The sequence below is a fragment of the Mastomys coucha genome, unplaced genomic scaffold (genome assembly GCF_008632895.1).
Source record: "Mastomys coucha isolate ucsf_1 unplaced genomic scaffold, UCSF_Mcou_1 pScaffold3, whole genome shotgun sequence".
NCBI classification, from domain to species: domain Eukaryota; kingdom Metazoa; phylum Chordata; class Mammalia; order Rodentia; family Muridae; genus Mastomys; species Mastomys coucha.
Window position 1 is genome coordinate 7,116,170 of NW_022196909.1, and position 8,180 is coordinate 7,124,349.

The 8,180-nt window shown below is 44.6% G+C and overlaps 1 long non-coding RNA gene across 1 annotated transcript; it reads left to right on the forward strand.

Moving 5' to 3' along the window:
- Nucleotides 1-6,167: 6,167 nt before the first annotated feature.
- On the forward strand, nt 6,168-8,090 carry LOC116075307. The gene is made up of 2 exons (XR_004112519.1): nt 6,168-6,505; nt 7,712-8,090. It is a non-coding gene; the product is annotated as an uncharacterized LOC116075307 (long non-coding RNA).
- The last annotated feature ends 90 nt before the right edge of the window (nt 8,091-8,180 follow it).

Sequence of the window (8,180 nt, forward strand, 5' to 3'; positions counted from 1 at the left end):
GGTCTTCTACCCCCAGGTTTGAATGGAAAGCATGGTGATGAGGACAGAAAGTTCCCCAGAACTGCTTGAGAAGATTCAATGGCTCTGATCTCCACTATTCATTTTGTATTTATTGTAGGAATTCTATAACTCAGATAATAAGGGCCAAATGTATCTACATTGATCAAGACTTTCTGACCTGGTTACAGTGGATGAATTAAGATTGTATGTTTGGCTTCCAACACTAGAAGTGGGAGACTCATCTGTATTGCTCTTCTATAGCAAAAATTTCTCATTTCCATTGAGTGTAGAATTCTAGTGTGTGCTGGCTCTCCATTCACCATTTTCCCTATTGATGGGCATGCTGCCTGCTTCTAGTTTTTGCGATTCCGAGTGTTACTGTTAGGAGCATCTCTGTGCGCCTGACTATCTGGGACACTCTATTGATTAAGGATATTCTGGTTCCACCTGGAAATTCTTTGACACTGCTGAAATGAACTCTGCGGAGGCATAGGGTATCAACAGTCTCAACTTCAGTAGACTGTGCAAAGCCAAAGAAACAGTGGCAATCACCTGGCGATGTTTTCACTAATGGTCTTGTTGTTGTAAGATGTCCACCTCCAGGTGGCCCCTGGTGGCACGTCTCACCCCTGGTGGCATGTCTCAAGGTATATGTGAAAGTTCTTGTCAGTTGGATGACTTAGCTCTGCCTGTTTGTGGTCAAATCCTTCAGGAAATGTCTCCAAAGAGGCATGGTCCTCTGGAATGTATGTCCACAAAAATCAGCCAGGAAAAAAGGGATGGTTTATAGTTTGGATTAAAACCACCTTTCATTTGTTTTCTAGAACTTGACCAGTAACATTTATGTTTTGTATCGACTAGTGAGAAAATAAAATCCATTTTGAATTGCAGCAGACACAGGCATGAAAAGCACAAACTTTTGACCACGTGGAGTTCTGGAACAATGTGTTAACCTCCAGGGCCCTCCTCCAGATACATACACACACTTTGTCAGAATAAAGAATTTGGAAATAAGAAGCTGCAATAGGTGGGCCTGATTCTGTGACTGGCGTCTGCTGTGTGACCCCCTTCCACAACTCTTTCCTAGCAGATTCAGGCGATGATCCTGGTACATTCCAAAAGGAAGACAAAAAGTTCATCACCTTGTCTGAATGGGACACACACCACACACACACACACACCACACATACAAACACACACCCCCCACACCCCACAGACACAGAGATACACATATCTCACACACCCACACCCACACCATATACACAACACACACCATACACACTACACACACACACACACACACACACACACACACACACAACACACAGACACAGAGATACACACATCTCACACACACACCACAGAGATACACACATCTCCCACACCCACACCATACACACACCACACACACATACCATACACACACCACACACACACACCATACATATCACACACACACCATACACACACACACCATACATACACATACCATACACACACCACACACACATTCACCATACATACATCATACACACACACACACATACACACACACATATCATACACACACGCACACGCACATACACACACACACACATACACACACACACACACCACAGACACAGAGATACACATATCTCACACACCCACACCATACACACACCACACACACATACACACACACATACACACACACACACTCCCACCACACAGATACACACCATACACACCACACAGACACACACACACCACACACACCACACACACACACACACACCACACACACCACACACACACACACACACACACATACACACATTCCCACCACACAGACAGTTGTAACTGCTTGCTGACTGAGAAGAGCCTGCACCACTCTTGGTTTCTCATGGAGGTTGTATGTTTCTTGTGACTAGCATTTTGGATGAATTGATGCCAGGCATGGCACCAGTGACTGCGTAGGAACAGCGGCAGCGCTTGGCTGTGTCCACGTGAGCCTTTCGGCACGTGACTGCATGTGCCAGCCTTGTAGCTGGCATTTTAACTTGAAATTGTACACTGGCCAAAGTGGATACAAAGCACAAAGGCAGCATGCCAAGAGAGATGGAGTAGGCAGGAGAGAAGGAGGAGGCCTTGTCGGGTGGTAATAGGAAAAAGCCAATGATTTTCACGAGTCAGCACTTTAAGCATGTGCCCACCCCAGGCCCCAGGTTTGTAACACCTTCAAAGGATCTGGTTTTGGTCTGGGGAAAGTGCTGAAATCGGGTTGGTTAAAACATTCTGGAGTGTGTATGAAGATCATGCTACCATTGTAAGTAAATTAATTATGCTCCCACATTCTCAAAAGAGTTCACTGAGTTTCCCAAAAGAAGTTGTCAAACTAAATAATTGCTTTAAATATTTAGTGAGCTTCACGTAGGCTGGGGTAGCTGACAGTTAAAGCAGCTGCCAGTGCATGCAAACGGCTTCGGAAGGCAGCTCCATTCTGGGGTCAGAGGACAAGCTCTGGGGGCAGACCTCTGCCTCCATTCTTGCTTAGGTGACCCCACGTGAAGCCACTGAGCTACTTCTAGCCAGTTTCCAGAGTAACATCATGGCTGCAGGCATTAAATGGCAATGCTTAGATCTACACTCGAGCTAGTAAAGCTGCTCATCGGGACAGCAAGGATGCTGTGTGCAGGAGGGATAAGCTATCATGGCTCTTCATCCTATTAGTAAAGTAGGGCCCAATGACATTGAACTATTTATGGCATCCTATGGAGATGCCTAGAATATCTAGTGGCTTCTTGAAATGTTATCCTGGTGGCTTTCTGATGACAGACCACTAGGCATTGGCCAACACTGTTCTTAAGTCCGGAGAGACTGGCGATGTTTTACCACTCTGTAAAGATACTCCCAAAGGGCTTCCTCCTGCATCAGGGACCACCTTTCCCACCTCAGAATTTTCATTTCCTTAATTTTTATAACGGTTTCATATTTTCTCTTTCTGTGCTATGTGCCGGGTTGTTCATTCACTTATGAAAAATATTAATTAAACGCCAACAATGCTGTCCAAGCACGGAGTCACTGCAGCTTTTGATTTTCTAGAAGAAAATGAATAAAGCCTGAGGTGAAAGTGTCTTTCCTAAGAGGTGACTTTAGTGCTTGCACCCTGCTGTGGGAGCAAGTGGTGTTCCAGAAAGAGCCAAGCGGCTGCACTGGGCAGGGACAGAGTGAGCAGAGAGCGATGGGAGGTAAGCACAGAGGAAGAGCAAGGCCGGTGTACAGAACTCACCTCCACAGAGGGAGGCAGATGTCCTGTAATCAGGCTGCACAGCTCTTCTGGGATGGAGGTTCGTCCTGTGTGTGTCTGACATCAGCTACCACAATACAGGGATACAGCTCACACCACAAATGGTTGTTGACTATGATGGTACCCTGGGGTGGTTGGGGTCTGCAGGGAAGGCGAACTGGTGAGAAGATTTGGAAATGAAAGTTGGTAGAGGCCCCAGCTCATCTTGCACCTGATCTTATGTCTAAAAGTATCTCTTCTATACAGATAAGAATCTTGTCTAACACTGGACATAACGTCCTTGAGTAACTGTGAATCATTTTCCATACTGTGGACTGACTAAGAAATGTAAACAATGACTCTCACTCAAATACAAGTTGCATTTGTAAGTGTTCATTGCCTAACCAGGGTCCAGGTTACTTTAGCAACCACTACCCCTGCCTATTAATCGTTAGCAGCTGTCTTAGCATTTTACTGCTGTGAAGAGACACCATGACCAAGACAACTCTTAAAAAGGACAACAATTAATTGGGTCTGGCTTACAGGTTCAGAGGATTAGTCCATTATCAACATGGTGGGAGACATGACAGCTTGCAGGCACACATGGTGGTGGAGGAGCCGAGAGTTCTCCATCTTGATCTGAAGGCAACCAGGAGAGACTGGATTCCATACCTGGGTTGAGCTTGAGCATATGAGACCTCAGAGATGGCTCCCAGAGTGACACACTCCTCTAACAAGGCCACGCCCACCAACAGTGCCACTCCCTATGGGCCAAGCATTCAAGCGCATGAATCTATGAGAGCCATCCACAGCATCCTTTACTTGGCGTTACACATGGTAATGTGTACTTGTGGTCCTAACTATTTGGGAAGTTGAGGCAGGAGGGTCAATTGAGCTCGTAAGTTCCATGTTAGCCTGCACAGCATGGTGAGATTATCTCAAAATGAAACAAGAATCCTTCACTCTTCACTCAGGCACAACTCTTCTTGACTGAGAATGGAAGGGAAACATTACATGCCACAGCAAAATAAGTAAGTTTTAAAAATCTGACCACAAAGAGGGAAGCTTATCACCACAGAAGGGAGGTAACTGGGTTTTAAAAATACTGTATCCTGGCATCTACAGGTACTATGCCGAGTACATTATAGGACAGCATGCTGTACTTACTTCGCATCCGAGAGCCTGGAACGGCACCACTTAGAAGACAGGCTTTTCTCAGACCTCACGCCTGTAGAAGCACTCATGGCTACCCCTCCATTGCCACACTGGCCTGAGGGTAGTGTGTGTCTGAGGACATGCCCCATGGTGCAGTAGACTAGGCTGAATGTGTGCTGTGCTGTGCGCCAGGGAATGATAGTCAATTCAGTTGTCAATATTCGGCCTTGTAATGTACATCAAGTATTCTCAGTCAGTGCCCTCCCTGGCATCTAAGCAGAGCTTTATCTAGAGGCATATACCTATTCCAGCTTATGTGATTGCCTGTGGATTAAAACTGTCCAAGATGAGGATCCACAATGGGGTTTTTCAATACTGTGGGGTTGTCAGGGCTAATCGTGCACTTTGGTAATACGGCACTCACTTATCTGGTATGGATGATGACCTGCCTTCTTCCCACAGCATTTCTAACAACAACCCAACAAACAAAAAGCCCCCACATACATAACACAAACTGTCTTTCTTTTCGGCCCTTAGCTTGCTTTGTTAAGGGAAATGTCATTTTTCTTCCCTTACTCACTTTATTAAATTTCTTTTTGATTCCCAAAGACCCCAGACACAAAAGGAAAAAAACCAGTTCCTCCCTCAAATAAGGCATTTTGTTGTTGGCAGGGGGCAATATCTTCTCTTTCACCTTCAAGGGAAATTGTACCCATCCTCTAGTTAAAAAAAAAAAAAAGCTTCAGTTCAGCACAATCTGGCATTCAGACCAGACTGCAAGCGTGTGCCTAAGCCCTCAGAGTGTCACGGTAACCGGAAGTTCAGAACACCCCAACCTCCTCTAGGGGCTCGGTTCTCTGGAGTCCACAGCATTTGCCTGTGAGGCGGGTAAAGCCGTTGCTTATTGAGTTCTACTACATCAGGATCAGCATCTTAATAGCTAATTTCCTTAGGTAATGTCATGGAATCCCTGGTTCAGGCCTTTATTTGTGAATTAGACAGATCTAGGTCAGAAGTCACTTATAAATTTCAAACTCCACGGAACAACATAGCTGTGCCTATTTCTCCCTGCATGGAACAGAAATGGGACAGACCTGCCATCTGGGATCCTTATGAAAACAAAATGAGATGGGGTGTCTAGAACACCAGCTTTTAAGTTTGGCATATTTTAGAACCCTCCAGAGAGTTGTTCGTGACATCAGTGTCTGCATGGGATTGAGTTGGCCTGAGGTATGAGCTGAGTATCCAAAAGCTTACTAGGTCCGTGTGCCTGGACGGTGCAGCCCCAGTGAGATTCTAGTCTATAGGAGGGCTTTCTAGAGAGGTCGACAGTTAATGTCTCAAATGATTTGGAGAATTACCTCTGCTCTGTGTGCTCTCTGCTGTCTCAGATGGCTTTGGGGGGACTCATGGCTCATCACTGATTACAGTCAGCCGCTTTCCGTTGGCCCTGTTGCCCGAACTATGAAATGCTCCCTAGTTCAGTAATGAGAGCTGACCTCCACAGTGGGACAAATTACAGGGCTCAGAGGCACAGAGTGGGTGACCAGGATTTAAACATCTTTGAATTCTGAAGCTATTGTTAGTGCCTGGCACCAGTCCTCAGATTGGAGCAATTGTGCCTGAGGGGTGCCTGTCCCTCTGGGCTACTCAAGCAATCACATTCCAACTGCTCAACGGCTGACTGAAAACCTTCAGCCACGTGGGCTTCATTCTGCAGACTGGTCCTTAGTGGGAGGGATGCAGTAGTAATTCCCGGCTTCAACTGAACATTTTCCCCCTTCCTACTTTTAAGTCTTTGAGCAGTCAAGGCTGTCTTTGGTGGCTTGGTTACTTTCTAGTTTAGCAAGGGAGTGGCTACGTCTTTAGATCCTCAAGCTTTTACAAAAGATGGGTAGAAGACAGTAACACCATTACAGAATTCACCTTTCCAGCAGCGAGGAGTGGGGTGCCCTGTGCTCACATGTATGAACACACAAGGCAGAAGCCCCCATATTTCTAACCACCCCTAAATGGCTCAAGAAACCATGAAGCAAAAATTTGCAATAGATGTTACTGGAGAGCAGCAAAACTCGAAACAAGGTAACTTTTCTGATCTTAATCAGAAGCAAATGTAACACTGTATATAAATAGGAGCTTTGTTCATCACAAGCTTGAGTGATGTGAGCCACTGAACAAAAGGGTCTCATGACAAGGTGTTTGCCTTTTTTATGCAAATGTAAAATAAATATTCATGGGGCTTTATTTTAGGGAGAGAAATTTTAAATGGCAAAACTATTTAAGTTTGATTTCACATGGGCACAAATATCTTAAATCCTCTCAGGAACAAGGAAAGGGTGTAATTATACATTTTTAAAAGTGCAGGTGTGGGTGTGCTCATGCCTACACACCTATATTCACAGGGAACCAGTCAGAATCAAGATCAATTCTCACCAAATGAGGGGCCTGATGATTGGCAAAAAATCACAGGACACACACAAAACCCCTTCATTGTTTACCTAAAGGCCAATCATGTCTGAAGCGGTAGGGCTGAGGTGACCCAGCAAAGCTGGTAATCAGCCCAATGTTCTTCCGGCTACCATCAGCATGCATCGATTTCTCCCTTTGCCTTTTTATGAAAAATATCCAATACCCAGAGTAGACATAAGACTGGAAGGTGCCTCTCGGCTGCAGTGTCTACCATCTTGTGGCCCACCTTGGTTCACCCATATTAAGCCATCTCCACTCCCCAATTAATCAGCTATAATAATATATTATAATATCATTCCATCAATGGTTCCTTTGGCAGGGGGATGGGTTTCCTGTATCTCAGACTGGCCTCAAACGTACTATGTAGCTCAGGATAACCTGTCTATCCTTCTACCACCTTCTAAATGTTAGAATAACAAGCATGAGCCACTTTTTATTTTTTTATAATGGGGATTAAACCTAGGGCTTTGTATATGCTAGCAACCATTCTACCAACTGACACAGAGCCTCTTCACCGAGTTTTTGGTTTTCAAACCAGAACTGAGAAAACCAATCCTGAATAAATAGAAGCTACCAATCAATTCCTATGTAGTCATAAACTTTTGAACCCATTCAATCCTGTAACTAGAAAAACCCAAATACATTGTTTGGGAGAACTGATTACTGGTCCTTAAATAGTGTGCCAATGACGAGCAGCTGCCGTTTATAAATTCTTCTCAACATAAAGTAGCAAAACTTGGAACCAGCTTCAGATTAGCAAATGCTAGCTGCTGACCATAGCGTGGGTCCCCCTTCCAAGAGTGGTGTCTCTTTTTGCAGCTTTGCCAAGTGTTCCAGGTCTCCCTTTTCTCACAAGACATCTACGGACTACAGTGCTGGTGCCTACACAACCGTTGGATCTGATGGCTGTGGTTTACAGAATATGAGAACTGTCATCTCAGTGTTTTGAATTGAGAGCGTGGGAGGAACATGAGGCTAGTTGGAACATATCAATGAAGGGTATTTACTATCTCAGGTAACACTTCTCCATGGAAGGCGATGTTTGATCTCCGTATCACAGGAACAAGGCTTTTAAACATAGCTCGCATTTTGAATTGCGCTTCTAAAAGTGATTGTGCCTTTAAAAACATTTTCATGTTGCTTGGATCATTTTAGAACCATTCAGTCACTGTTGGTGATTTAATTAAACTATAATTAATGTGGGAAAAATAATTAGTTCTCATTAATTTGGGCAACCTGAGGTAGCTGGTGTGAATTTTAAATGTGTCTTTTTTTTTTTTAATTTTCA